General features: G+C 43.2%; 1 protein-coding gene across 4 annotated transcripts in view; it reads left to right on the top strand.

The window, feature by feature from the left end:
• Window positions 1–15,431, top strand: part of NHSL1 (NHS like 1) — a 163,761-nt gene that overhangs the window by 67,492 nt on the left and 80,838 nt on the right. The gene's annotated exons all lie outside the window — the stretch shown is intronic.

The following is a 15,431-nucleotide window of genomic DNA, read 5'->3' as shown; positions in this document are numbered from 1 at the left end:
TCTTGTGGCCAGTAGTGGCAGGTCTTCTGGGCAGGTTCAGCTCTCCTCTCTCTCTCTGTGATACCATGAGTCGCTTAAGACTCCTCTTGTGACACACCAGGTGGTTTTTTGAGGATTGTCTTGTGGTCCTGCTGGAAATTTTGAAGTGTATTTTGTTTTATGAGATTTGATTGAGAAAAGATCAGAGATGCAAAGTGAAGCTGATGGTGGGATGGCAGTGGTAATTGCTGTACAGAGAAGATAAGAAACATCTAGGATGCAGGATAGCCACCTCTGAAGGAACCCTGGAAATGCACAGAATGGAGCATACCTTATCAGAAACCTTAAACAACTGTTTTTATGTTTGTTTTGACTTTTTTTGGAGTAGAGATTGTCAGGTTCTTATCCAAACGTGCCTCATACTTCCATAAATCAAAACAAATTTCAGAACTTTGCACCTCTGACGCGATGATGAATTACTGTTACCTGGGCATTTGCTGGCTGGCAAACTGTAACGTGCATATATGCGCATGTGTGTTTTTAAAAATACTTGACAAAATGACTTGGTGACTTGATTGTAATACCCCTAGTGCTGCCAGAGCACTGGCTTGTTAATGGAAAATGTAAGGCTGACTGAATTCTGCTGTAAAGTTTCTTTTGTAAGAGCAGGCAGGCTCTGTTTGAACTTCAAAGTGATTTTTATTTCTTTTTACTTCTGGGAGCAGTTAGTAGCTATTTGACCAGAATTTTAGTTCTGAGTCAGAATAAATTGTGGCTTTAGTAAATGGCTTGGAAGCAAGAACACTAACACAGGATGTATACACTTGTGCTTTGCTCTCAGTACGCTAGGAGACGATTTCATGTGTGCTTTGAAGATTGTTTTTTAACCCTTTTCACTGCTGACAGACTTCTACAACAGGAGCTTTCATTTGCAGTTGGTTGCTATAATTTTCACTTTGTTATCATATTTGTGCTGTGCAGCATCATCAGCTCTGCTTTCAGTATGTTTGAGACCTGGCAAGCAGGTCAGATCTGATGCCAGTTGCTGCCTAACTTCTATAAAGTTTCTCATGCTGCATTCCTTACCCAGAACTGACGCCACAAGGCAGAGATGGCGAAGGAAGCTTTACTGATGGATTAATGGTGTACTAATTTTTCTGAGAGCGTTATTGTATGTGTGATTTACATAGAGAAACCATTGTGCAGGCTGTAGGGGGAGGGTAGAATTCCTTCCGTAATTAGGCAGCAAGCTACAAAAGCTCATGTGCCTTCTCCTATTGGGATGATAATACATTATTTTTGAAAGGAAGGTAGAGGGAGGTAATGATTATGAGGGGCTCGTTCCCCTATACAGGGTTATAGGTTACCATGTGACTTGACTTGTAAAATCTGTTCTATGTGCTGTTGACTGACTGGGACTCTCTGGATGGAAGGAGCTGATAAACTGGCAGGGGATGCCAAGGCTGAAGGGAGTTTGGGCTGTATCAGCCATATTCTCACAGCCGCAAATGTTTCACACAGTGCTGCAGGTCAGGCTCACGTGGCGCTGGAGTGGTTTGAGTGTTTCTACCTGGCTGAGTTGTCCTGGCTTTGTTTACAAGGGCAAAAATGTCTGATAAATGAATACTTAGCTTTGCTCCATTGGACTGTAGCATTATGGCTTGCTAGCCTTTTTAAAACTGAGGACTCCAAACAATATTGTCCTTAGTAGTCAAATTAACCTGCATGGTTTGAGGCAAAAGCAGACTAGAAAAAAGTGAAATGGGTAGCAGCCTGGGAGAGTGAATACTGCTGTATAGGAAATTGGACTGTTTGTTTTAAGATAGCTGAAAACCCATTAAAATTTCATCTGTCAAAATAATTTTGCCTCCAGTGTTCCTTGATAGAGCCTGGCAAATCATCGGTTCTTCTACCTTTTTCCTTGGCTAACTGTACATGTACAGAAAGGAGGGTTAATAGAAAAGCAATTCATTTAATTTCAATTTCTTTCTGAGCTGTTTCTCTTCCTGTCTTTTTAAACCTCTTATTCTTCTGCCGCTTCATTGCTCTTCCCATCTCATGTTGCATTCCCGTGAGGCTGCTAGGTGACAAGCACAAGGCAGCATGTGTTGCTTGGTATTTCACCAGCAAAATGGCTAATCTGCATTGGCTGCAGATTGAGACTTGCAAACAGTAGCAGGCAATGAGATTGGCTGGATTTGTCAATTTAAAATGAGCGAGAGAAACAAAAAGTAAATGCTGACTGCAAACATGGGGCACACCCTGATGTCCTGCTCTGCTGAACTCTGTTTGCACAGAAGACAGTTTAGGTCTGATGGTTCATGCTTCATTGCTCAAACCCTCAGAATAGCAGAGTGCATTTTGGAACCCATGCTAGCAATTAGACTTCACATCTGATGAAGCAGTTACTAAGTGAGACAATGAAAGTTGATAGCAAAATAAAGGTTGGTTATTTGATCTCACGGATCCTTCTTCCTCAGCCCTTTAAGCTGAAGGACTTGAGAACAAATTGTTGCTTCTGTGCTTCTCTTCTTTAATATGTTTTTTGGTGTTGGTTTGGTTTGTTTGTTTTTTTGTTTTTTAATATGCAACAATATGTTTTGGGGAAGCATAATATTTCTTTATGCTGGCAAGGGTGGTATTTGTGAGGTGAGGTGTTTTTTCATTTTTCACTGGAGAAATGTATGACCTGGCGAGGCAGAGGTGAGCCTCAGTCAGCTCCTTACCCACACGTTGAACTGGCAGAATCACACATGGCTGTGCATGAGTTGTTGGTGAAGCAAAGTCCGGAGGTGCCTTCCCAGCTTGTGGAAGTCCCTGAGGCACAGAATCATAGAATGGTTTGAGTTGGAAGGGACCCTGGGCATCATCAGGTTCTAGCACCTCTGCCATAGGCAGGGCCACTAACCTCCAGATCTGGTGCTAGACCAGATTGTTCAGGGCTCCATCCAGCCTGGTCTTGAACACCTCCAGGGATGGAGACTGTGCAGCCTATGCCAGCACCTCACCAGTCTCTGTAAAGAACTTCCCCCTGACATCTAATCTGAACTTTCCTTCCTTGAGTCAACCTGCCTGGTTATCACTGCCTTCTGTGGCTGGTGCTGCTGACCTGTGTCTTGTGGCTTTGTAAGGCATTTCTGTGAGCTCAAGGTAGCTCTCTGTGTGAGGGATGCAAGCCTGGTCTCCCTCACAGAAAAGTACTCCTCCTGGGAGAACTTTGAAGAGGCAGGTATAGGAGAGTGGAGGCATGCTGCTGCTCCTGCCAGGTGTCCTCAAACTGTAGCTCACAGCAGATTTTTCCTTAAAAAAACCCAAAACTGTATTACAAAGTACTGCTGGAGTTGTTTTTTGAAACTGGATAGAAGGCATTCGAGTGCGTGAAGAATTATTTCTGGCATAAGGAAGTATATAAAAGTCGTTCATGTGAACGTTTTTCCCCTCCAGACCTTTCCTGTTACTGCAGGCATGACATAGCAAATTAACTTCAGAGATAACACCCGAGTCACTCTGTGGCAAAAATCTTGCAGTGTTTACCTTGACTTGGCAGAAAGTAAGACAGGTCACAGTGCAGCTCCAGAACACCTCACCAAGTCTGGGTTTGGTTGCCCTTCCTTTTTCTTATCAACACAGGGATGGCCCATGGGGCTGTGTGAAAGGCAGGACTTTCCTCTGGAGCCCTGCATTCACTCGGACTGCTGACTATATTTGTTGTGTGATTTCCTTTGCGTTGTGACCCCTGTGAGGTCTGTCCGCAGGTGGCAATGGGTGGAAAGGAGATTTTCACCCACACGTGCTTTCTCCTCTCCTCCAGGCTCCTGTCTCTCCTTATTTCTCTGTTTTTTCACCCGCTGCCACTGTTTCAATTGGTCGATTTCCAGCCCTTCAGCACCGCAAGAAAGTCAAGACTTGGCTGCTTTTTACCTCAGGCTGCTCTACCTGAAAAACTTCTTTGGACTCATTAGTCAGAGAAATTTCTTTTCTCCTGTAACTGTGGTCTTTTAAAGGCTAATTCAAACAGAGTTCAAAAGGTGGCAGCCACTAACATTTTATTGTCCGTTGGCCAAGTCTTAATATTAAAGTGTTTGGCATAGCTTTTATTTTTCTCCTTCCAAAACCAGTACAAACTTCAAACTTGCTTTTAATGTGGGAATTTCTTTAAATTCATGCTCCTTGTGGGTTCAGCCCTTGGTGCCACCATAGTGCGTCTGATGGAGGGAATTCTGTCATCCTGATGACAGCTCTGACCTTAGAAATATCACCACCCTCTGAGTGAAAAACTTCCTGCTAATATCTAACCTAAATCTCCCCTGCTCTCAGTTTAAAACCATCCCCCCTCCCCCCCCCCGTCCCATCTATGCCATCTGTACTGTTCAGTGTTTGGTAGCATCACACAAGTTTGGCAATGTCAGATGATAAGTTTTCCTCAGTGTTGCAAGGGCACAGTCAGGACTCTAGGCAACGAGTTTTTGTAATGCTGGGAAGCTTGTATTTTCAGTGCTTCTTGGAGAAAGCACAGTTTTGGGATTTGCAGCTCTGACATCTAACATCACTGTAGATCTTGATTCTCAAAGCGTAGAAATGGTCCTTTTATAAAGTCCAAATGGATCTAAAAATTTTGCTTTTAAGTAATGAACAGAATTCTGAAGTATTCCATTTCAACTGAGGTGATTTTGCAGAAGAGCAGTAATCATGTTTTCCTTGGTAAAGAGATGTAGAAGTAACAAGAATGGTAAGTCTCTTTAAGCAAGATCACTTAATCATTAATCTATTCTAATGTAAAATTATTTAGCGAGGATTCTTTCTGTAAGCTTTTTGCAGGAGGTCTTGTGCTCAAGAGGAAGAAAATTTATCAGCTAATACATAGATAAAGGCCTATAAACCTGAGGGAACTGGTGGTGTTTTTAGAGGTCAGAAGATTTGATGGATTTAGTGGTGGGGCGTTTGTGTCTGTGAAAATGGTTCTTCAAACTTCTGGCAACTTCATAAATAAGCATTTATGGAAACCTCAAAAAGCATTTGTGTAAAAGACTGGAATAGCTCCAAAACAAATACTGCATGGTTTATATTCTTTTTGTGGACTTCTTTTTTTTTTTTTTTTTTTTTTTGTCTTTAGGAAAAAGAAGTGAATGTTTTATAGACAATTTTACATACGACTAAGCATAGACAAATCTAAACATTTAAGTGGAAAAAGTGAGTGATTTGATATGAAGCTCAGTCATTCATCTTGTAATCGATTTTTCTTCCACATGTAAGTTCTACACACAAAGATAAAACTGGTTGTATTCGTATGTATTTGCAGCATTTGTAGCAATTAACCTGTATGGCCTGGTTTGTGTCTTAGTATTTAAGGCTGATGGTTCTGTAGCTGAAACTATTGGATGTTATGCATTTGTGGAAGCAGTTCTCAGCAGGGAGCAGAGATACTGCTTAAATTACCAAGGCACGCACAATTTGTCTTAGTGTGTTTGTGTGGTTGTGCAGCAGAGGGTTGTTTAAAACTTTAGTGAAGTACAGTGGCAATCAAAACCCTTCCTGCTGATAAAACAGCTGGAGCTATTTGAAAGTCCGCTATTTAACTACAGCTGGAAGTAGCAACTTTTGCTTGGTTGTACGTAATTGCAAATTTAATCAAAACGTTTCCTTCATTTCTGTGTCTTCTGGCAAATGTTGCTGTACATGGGATCTGAACGTGGCTCTTCTTCAAAAATTTGCAAGTGACAGAAACAGATTAGGTTCAAGCAAGAAATGTTGATAGGCGTTACAGAATCATTTAATCAAGAGCACATCTCTACTTCTGTTTTATAAAAAAAAACCATGGATCCAGCCATTGTTGCTATTTCTTTCATAAAACCCTTGCCAAATTTCAATCCCTTGCTATTTCTATAGTAAAAATAACTCCTATCCCCCAGAATGAACTGGTGGCTGCAGCTCCCAGGGAAGATGCTGATTCCTTTTAGCAGCTTTGTGCTGCTGATGTTCCTTTAGGTGTTCATTTATGGCACCTGTTATTATGGAATTGCATCTTCACCTCTGAAGTGACACTGCTTTTATCTTCCGTGGCTCAATTTGAATCTCACTTGCAGTGTAGACATTTCTTGGTCTCTATAGCAGAGCACAATCTTGGGAAATGCAAATCAAACAGAGTAGCACCAGTGCTTGCTGTGCATTTCTGAAGTGAAAAGGACATCACAATCCAGCTCATCTTGCAGGTTAGCTTAATGTGACGTTTGAATTAGAGCAGTAGCCAGAGCAGTGCTCTTCACAGAAGAACATTTGCTTGCTTCTTTGAGCAATGGAGAAATGAACAGGGTGCTGTGGTTTTTCTTCCTGAGGGTGTAGTTTTGAGCTTTATGAATATTTTCAAGTTGTATTTCATGATTCATACACGTCTCTTTTTTTCTTCCCTGGATACCTCTCTTCTAAATTCAGTGAATCCTTAGGCTAAAAAATCTGGATAACTCCCTATCAATAGAGAGGAAACATCAGTTTTGCCTGACTTTCATATTTTCCTCTTAGCTCTCTGTATTTTATAAAACAGAGTGGATGTTTTTCCACAGGACGCTGTATGCAGCATTGGAGAGGAAACAATGCACTGTATGTGCTTTCCTACTCCCTGCTAATAAAATACTAGCATATTTGAAATCTTCTGTTTTCTATTTTGAAATCTTTCTGTTTTCATGCAGTTGTTACTCAACTGCTTGTAAACTGTCCCCTAAAACTGAGGGAGCTTTTGTCTTCAGAGTGGTCGTAGTTCACCACTCTAGCAGGACATTGCAAATATTATAGCTCCTTGTTTTTCTTTTCTGACCTCTATTGCATATGAAAAAAACAAAACAAAACAAGGTGAATTTGAAAGATAAGAGTGCGGTTTAATGACTGAAGCTAATGAATTTTGCAAGAGTATATAGTTTCTATTGCACTATTTAGAACTAGTAAAAAAGGGGATTTGACAGCTTGTAATTTAAACTGTGAAATATGTTTTCTTCTTGTCTTTTATCCCCAGAATCTCAAACAAAATAAAGCTAATTAAGCTCTAGATTTTCCAGCCATTTATCCATCCACCTGCTCTTTTGCTGACATTTATCTGTTCATTTATCTACCAGCCTTCTTTCCCTCTCATAGCTAGAAGGCTCGTGTTTCTGGTGAATTGAAAGGAAAACTCAACTGTAACCTTATGTGTAGCTTGCTGCTCCAAAGTTAAAACTGAAGTGATCTGTTAAAATGTAAGGCTTAAGTGCTTGTGATATCTGTGCAAAGTGTACTATCAACATGAGGATGTATTTTGGACACCTGAGAGAACAGCACATTCCCCATCTCAGAGAAAGGTAATTAATATGTATACCCTCTGCTCCTTCTGGAGCTTCCCTTACATATGGTGCAACAACTCCTACTTGGCACTGTGTCTTCTTGAGGCAGATGGTTTCCCTGGACACTGAGCCTTGCAGTGCACCAAAGGGAGCTATGAGCTGTGAATTAAATGCATTGCAATTGGTGTACAATTTGCAGATGAATCACTCAAAACAAAAAGATGTGAGAACTGCATGGAAGGCTTTCGACAAAGTTGCTCAGTTGTCAAACCAAACACTAAAGCAGATTGGATCACAGGGTACTGTGCAAACCACGGCTATGTCCATTAGCCACACATGCAGGTCTGATGTGATACTGGCAGCTACAGCTCCTCAGTGACTGTATTCATGAAAGAGAGGCCTATAGAAAAAACATATTGTAACTTCAGTCAGCCATGCCTAATTTCAGTGCTTGTAACAGGTGAAGAGGCCAATGAAGTAGAGGCTGTACTTGCTTGTAATTTCCATTGATTCTTTTAAATCTTCTTTTCTCCGTTGCTGTCAACAGTGCTAAAGAGCAGATGAGTCAGGATGGTTATAGCATGGTGTACACTTACAGGGAAACTTTCATCCAGGGGTTGTTAACTCCATTTTATTAACCTTGAGTAATGCATGTAGTGCTATTTATGATAAATACAGCACTTTTGTCTCAGAATGAAGAAGAGGTCATTGTGATGTGCAATGGCAGAAGCAGGTATAACATTATACATTTGACTTGTAGCCAGCTTGACCCATGTTTGTGAAGGGAGAACAGCGGATGGCACACCAGGGGCATGGTGAGCTGAGCCTTACATGAGGAAATTGCAGTTCCTCTCATCTCTGGCAGGCGTTCACCTGGGATGAGAGGAAAGCAGCAAACCCATTAAATTAATCAGGTCAAATGAGAAGTAGCTCATTTAGTTCTCCCTGCTCTGTGCTTCATACATACACATGCAGGCACCTCCATGAAGAGGCAGAGCACTTCTGTCCCAGGAGGAGTGACAGCACACAGCTGGGGGCTGGTTCAGGTTTGTAGCTTGGAAGGAGCTGGGACAGGTAGGGGTCCAGTAGTGTTTCCTGACGTGGTGCTGTAGTAACCCACACACCACTGCTGTGTTCCTCTGCACACAGCTCAAGATGAAGGCACTGCCTCAGTTTGCAGCTCAAGGACAGTGAGTACCAAAGAGCAACTACTTTCGTGTTCATATTCAATTACTTGGGTGTCCCTAAAGAGAATTGCTTGAAGTAGTGCAGGTTTTATCAAGCCTCATATTTCAGTGAGCTATTTGTGGTTCATTAAATGAGCATTTCTGACTGTGTGAATGAAAACTGCTCTCAGCCTGTACTGATGGTTTGCCTGCACAGTTAAGCTCCTTAGACAAGAATGGAAACTTATTTTTCTGCTTGTTTATTTGTGTTTGTCCTGTGTTTGACAGCCTCGGGGAGCTTGTAGAGAAAGGATGGTTGCTCTGTATGAGGTTGTGTCATATTATAATTGTACATATGTAGGGAGACAGCCTGTTCTCCTCCTTGTGCACAAGGGTATGGTTGTCTTTGTCGCTCTGACCTGTTAAGGTGTGATTTGCCTTCTAGCCTAAAAAAAGGGCAGTAATGAAGGTAATTCCAGGTGTCCTTACTGCCACCCTTGATTTTCATGTTCCCCAGTGCCTTGAAACAGTCTTCAGCAGGTGAAAGACCCTGCCAGTGTGAAGGACCAACCTATGGGAAACCCATGTGGTATCCCTGTGGTGACCTGCTGGAGCTGTGCATGGATGGCTGAGCAGATGAAGGTGCTTACAGGTTTTTCTTTGTTCTGTCTTATCTTGTTTTATTTTACTAATAAACATTATTGATGAAGCTCTGCTGTATCAATTAATCAAAGACAATTTGAAACACAACCCTGGCAAAAGGATGATTTTTTTATTTGAATGAATTTGGAGAACTTGGTTGCAGATTCCTTCCTTGTCTTGCAGCAACTCTTAAAAAGATTTTGCCCTTTCTGTGCCCTTGCTCTGAAGAGTAAAGCAAACAAAAGATAAGGCAAACTGATTCATGGCTTCATTTTATTTGTTTTCTTCCTCACTTAAGGCAGAAGATAGCCCATTCTGAAACTCATTCATTTCACTGTTTTTAATGCCAAGTACTTTTCACCTTCAGGGACTGCTGGGTTTATTACAGATTAACTTTTTTTTGTAGCAGTAGCCTGAAGTCATAATTTTATATGTGTGTATAATATCTACTTGTAAACTCTACCAGTTATAGCTATAGTATGGTAGGAACAGAAATAAAGGTGTCTTTTGAAAACCTGTTTTATATATGTATATATATATATTTAAATTTGGCTCCTGGATTTACATACAGCTGAAGTAGATCTAGGTGCCTACTTCAAATGAAATGACAGTATTTTAGGTTTAAAGAAAGAGAACAATTTGAAATTGTTTCAGAAGTTTTAGTGGAAAAGGATGGTTTTAATGATGGGCAGCACTTTCAGATATTTATATGGTTTAGATCCACTCTGTTGCTCGTAAGTGTTCAAGATTCAATTTTCTTCTTGCTTTGAATACTTAGAAAATGCAGTTTCTCATGCCATTCTTTTGAGATATGGCCAACTCCTATTTCTGCAAGTTCAAGAGTGTGTGAATAGCTCTGTGCTATAGCTGGAGCACTGATAGTTTGGGAAGGTCCATTCACTGCAAATCATTCCCTCGTGTTACTTTCTGCAGGACAGGACACAGCCTTGTTGCCTCCTGCTGTCTTGCTAGGCCTTCTCCAAATAAATTTCTTTTTCTACAATAATTTTTAAAATATTTCTTTCCTTCCCCACTGTGTGAGGAAACTCCACTCTGATCAGAGAAAAATTCCTCATTTTCCTCATCAATTGGTAATGTAATAATATGAAATATAAAAGAGAGCAGCAAATATTTTCTCTTGTGTTGCAGTTAGGAGACTACTCAGTGTTACTTATCAGAATATAAATTAATGTCCTGTCAGCTGGTGCTCAGTTTTGGGGCTGAGACCATCCCTTTCAGCCCATTCTGGGGCTGAACTCCTCCATCTCTACTCTGTTACCATCCTGTGGCCACCACTCAGCCCAGCAAGCTCTGACACTGATTTTTTTTTTTGGGGGGGGGGGCTGAGCTGGCTGCAGACAGGCAGTGTTGTTGGGCTGTGAGAGCCTTCAAGTCCAAAATGGTATTTTGACTCCAGCTGTTTTCTTTGGATAGTTTTTCAGGATGATTTTGTTTTGTTTGTTTGCTAGTGTGTTTTACACACAGTTTGAAAGGGAAATATGTCAGAATGATTTAGGCTTTAGAAAATCTCCTTCAAAAGCTGGCTGGCATTCATCCATGGTATCAGAAACGTGCATCTCTACGGACTTTGGTTTGAAAGGAAAAAGTGTTTAATCAGATGTCCCATGAGATCAGGCTTCCCAGGGCCCCATCCAGCCTGGCCTTGAACACCTCCAGGGACGGGGCACCCACAGCTTCTCCAGGCAGCGTGGGCAAGTGCTCCACCACTCTGAGTAAAGAATTTCCCCCTAACATCTAACCTTAATTTCCTTTTATAATGTTTAAAACCATTCCCCCTTGTCCTATCACTATCTGCCCCTGTAAAAAGTCATTCTCCCTCCTGTTTGTAATCTCCCTTTAAGTACTGGAAGTCCACAGAGGTTTCCCCAGAGCCTTCTGCCCTCCAGGTTGAAAAAGCCCAGCTCCCTCAGCCTTTCCTCGTATGCTCCACATCTCTGATCATTTTTGGTGGCCCTCCTCTTGACCTGCTCCAACAACTCCATGTCTTTCTTGTGCTGGAAAGACAAGCTTTGATATGTCAAGACTCCTTGTGATTGGAACGCTCCTCTTCAGATGACCACAACCACTTGTACAGATAGGTGGGGAATGCACAATTCTATATGTCAGCCATGGTCTCCTCTGTGAAGCCAGTCTACGTAGCATCCAGTTAGTTGATCAGAATGGCCATGGCAGCTTTTAGAAGACAGAGTAAAGCTGCAGAGAATTTGGAGCACAGCAGCCACACGTGTCAGTGTCACACCAAAGGTGTACTGACTTGACTTCTAAGGATGGTGGCCTCATTGCAGCATTTCAATACCTAAAGGGAGCCTACAGAGGGGAGGGGAATCAACTCTTTGAAAGGGCTGATAACTGCAGGACCAGGGGAGATGGTTTGAAGTTGAGGGAGGGAAGATTTAGGTTGGATGTCAGGGGGAAATCCTTTACAGAGAGAGTGGTGAGGTGCTGGAACAGGCTGCCCAGAGAGGTTGTGGATGCCCCGTCCCTGGAGGTGTTCAAGGCCAGGTTGGATGGGGCCCTGGGCAGCCTGGTCTTGCATTAAATGGGGAGGCTGGTGGTCCTGCATGTGGCAGGGGGGTTGGAGATTCATGATCTTGGAGGTCCCTTCCAACCCTGGCCATTCTGTGATTCTGTGATGGTCTTACCTCAATTTTCTGAGGAAAGAGGGCACGTGTGACCACTCCTGTGCTCCCTTCTGACTTTTCAGCACACCATCATTTCTATCCCCTCAGGTAATAGAAATAGATGCTGGACTGCTGTTTGCCTGTTTGTAATCTGCTCCCCTTTTCAAATCTGCACGTTTGTATTTTATTTTTAATTTTGTTACCTCAGTTTTTCTTTGAAGCCTTTCATCTTTCCACAGATATCAGAATTCCAGACTAGAGGATCCTATGCAAGCTTCTCTGCTACTGATGAGGCAGAAAGATGATGGATAGAACAGAGTACTGAAGAGTGGCTGCTTGTTGAATTAACATTTTTTTCCCACTGTGTTTATGCTGCTTCATTGCTGGTTTTGCCTCTTTTTAGTGCGTTTTTGCTCACGTCTGTGATCCCCATGGTATTTCTCAATCCCCACCAGAATGTTGCAGCTGCTCCCAGTCCCCTGTGAGTAGCACTGATGCATTGCTTGCTTCCCCTTCCAGGTAATTAATGAGTAGATTTAACAAGATTGAACCTTTAAATCCCTCTGGTATCCAAGTAACCTTCCTCCAGCTACAATATGGTTCTGTTTGTTTTGCCTATATGGAGTGTTTGTTCCTGGAACCCACTGAAGTATTATGATAGGAAGTTGTGCGTGTATGCCTGGAACACCACAAAACAGAATTAAGAGAAAAAGGCCTTTTGTTTCTTTGAGCATAGAGAAGTCTTGAAATTAGTCTGGAACCTTTCTGTCAGAATTTGGAAAAGAACAGGTAGGCTGAGCTGTATAAAAACCGCTTCTGGGTTTGGGGTTGCTCTGTGGCAATGTCCCCATGTTTTGGATGCAGAATCCTACTCTTAGCCTGCTGTAAAATAAAGCCACTTTTCTTGCACGATGATAGATCACTGAAATGTGCTACTTTCAGACCTAAGCATTCCTAATGGTACTCGGCATCTCATGAATTCTGCCTCAGCATCTGTGGTCTAAACTCCTGTTCTTAAGGTGTCTGCACCATGGTTTTCTCTGGAGCCCTTCCCAAAGACATTGTGTTTACTTATGTCCTTTATCACACTGTGGCTTTACTGAGGAATTTTAGGACAAGTAATGCTTTTGCAGAGGGCTGCAGTTCTCAGTTGTTAGCAAGGGAGTTACCCTGACCCTTACCTTGCATTGTTCCCACATTACTTTGCTGTTTAGGGTCAGGCCCTATAAAAATGAACATGCAGGTCTGTAATTTGCGTCCCGTATAAAAACAAAAGCCCAAGGTTGAGCACTTGTCTTCCTGTAGGTCTCCTGTGCAGAAAAAAAGGGTAGGCAAGAAATTCTTTGAGCTGCATCCCTTGTGATTTTCAGAGTCACATCAAAATATGGCGAGTTGGAAGAGACTCACAAGTGTGACTCCCATGTTGGTGAGTGTCTGGAGCGCAGGTCTTAAGAGGAGCCACTGAGGGAACTAGGATTGTTCAATCTGGAGGAGGTTCAGGGGAGACCTTATTGCTCTCTCTATAACTACCTGAAAGGAGGCAGTGGCGAGGTGGGGGTCTGTGTGACAAGTGGTATGACCAGAGGGAATGGCTTCAAGCTGCACCAGGGGAGGTTCAGGCTGGATATTAGGAGAAATTTCTTCTCCAAAAGAGTGATCAGCACTGGAATGGGCTGCCCATGGAGGTGGCTAAGGCACTGTCCTGGAGGTGTTTAAGAAGCGTTTAGATGTTGTACTGAGGGACACGGCTTAGTGATAAATATTGGTAGTTGGTGGACGGTTGGACTGGATGAACTTGGAGGTCTTTTCCAGCTTTGGTGATACGAATCGATGCCTGCCCGTTAATTGGCACATGCAGAGAGCAGCTGGGATGGACGGAAGCTGACCGCGGCCCTTTCATCTCCCCCTTTCCCGAGCCGCCTTGCATCTGCCGGCCGGTGCCGGGCGGGGCGGGCGGCGGCGGCTTCGGGAGCTCAGCTCGGCGCGGCTCGAAGCGGTGCGGGATGTTCTGCCTGAAGGGTGAGCGGGGCCGAGCCCCGCGCTCGTTTCCGGCTGGGTTGTGTGTGGGATGGAGGAGGGGCGCTGAGATGTTAGCCTTTGGGAGGGGGGAGGAAAAAAAAAAAAAAGTTGATTCGTTTGTTCAACGCTTTAGCGAGAAGAACGCGGATGTATTGCTCCTTTTGTGAGCAGGGAGCGGGACGGGCAGCCCGCGGGGATGCCGCAGTGCCGGCAGACAAAAGGACGGGCGTGTGGCGGAGTGGGGGCTCGGCTCTCGGCTCCCGGTGGTCTCAGGGCCCGGGAGAGCAGGGAGAGGGGCTGCTGGAGAGCCTCGGGGAACGGGGGTGTGCTCGGCCAAGGAGGGAAGGAGGGAGGGAGCGAGGGTTTTAATTGGCATTCCTGAGAACGTTCTGCTAATGTTTTTATTCAAAATCGGCCTTGTTGCTGCTTTTTGTTACCGAGGTGCGATGGTTGGAAGCCGATAGCGCGGAGCTGTTGTAAGGAGGAGTTTAGGAGCTGTAAAACACACCCTTTCCCAGTGAAAGAATAGCCGGTCGGGTTCAATGCTTGGCTGCTTGTCAGCCCGTGTTCTGAGTATTTCGCTCCTCTCGGAGCTGTTCAAAACGCCGATTACTTTCCCTCTCGCAATGGCTCCTATTTGCGCTAAGGATCTCGGTACACTTGCCAACCGTTAATGAAAAAGCAGAAACGAAGTTTCTTTCCGGCCGATTTTGGAGTAGTGAACCCGTGTTTCCAGGCAAAACCTTAATTAATGTAATGGCACGATTTTGCTGCGTATTGGTTTGTCTTAAATGAAATAGCTGCTGTGTACCGAGCACAAACCAACCAACCAAAACAAAACAGCTCTATTTGAACTGCAGAGCAAGGGGTTTTCAGTCCATGAACATAATTCAGTGGATCACTGGAATTTAGAAACAGTGACAGTGGAAACCTTTTAAAGCATTAACTTAAAGATACGGACCAGAAGTTGTTTAAATAAAGAGCATAGCAGATAAACCATTTTGGGTAACTAGGCAGCTGGTGGGACTCGCTCTTCTGTATTTTTGAGAGCATCTGGTTGAAAATGAACCCAGGAGCAAAGTTTTCAGAGAAGCCCTAAGTCCAGCAATAATTCTGTACGGTGAAATTTAAAATAAAGTGAAAGTAGCCATGCTTTTTAATGCATCTCTAGATGAATGTGTGGGAACTGTTCTCAAATTGTTCAGGTTGTGTTTGTAAGGCAAGTTGTTGTTGTAGGACACAAAGCCTACAGTAGGGCCGTGCTTCAAACGCGCCAAGGTACTGGGGAGCTGTGTTGAATAGCCATGTATTTGGAGTGTTTTTCCTCTTTGTATGCCCTTACATACTGTATTCTCTAAACCGCTATTTTATTAATTTACAGTAGGCTTCTCCCTACCTTGAAGAGCACTGGTTACCATGCAGTGCATTATTAATTTTGGTTTGAAAATGAGGATCCTGAAATAATCAGCTGGGGCATTAATATTGATTTCTTTCTGTTAACCTCAGCATGTGTTGGAGAGAAATGCTTGGGTACTCATCGAGGGGGAGGATTTGTTTGTCTTCGAAGCTGCACAGCAGGTCTGTCTCTCAGATGCTGTTTTTGTTTAGGCTCTGAAGGCTTTGGGAGGGGTGGTGAAGTTGTTTACACACTGCCCTGGCTCCCATCTTTTTTTTTG

This window comes from Lagopus leucura, unplaced genomic scaffold, assembly GCF_019238085.1.
Source record: "Lagopus leucura isolate 7727_CA_CO unplaced genomic scaffold, USGS_WTPT01 Super-Scaffold_73, whole genome shotgun sequence".
Classification (NCBI taxonomy): Eukaryota; Metazoa; Chordata; class Aves; order Galliformes; family Phasianidae; genus Lagopus; species Lagopus leucura.
This window is presented reverse-complemented; position numbering and strand designations above follow the sequence as displayed.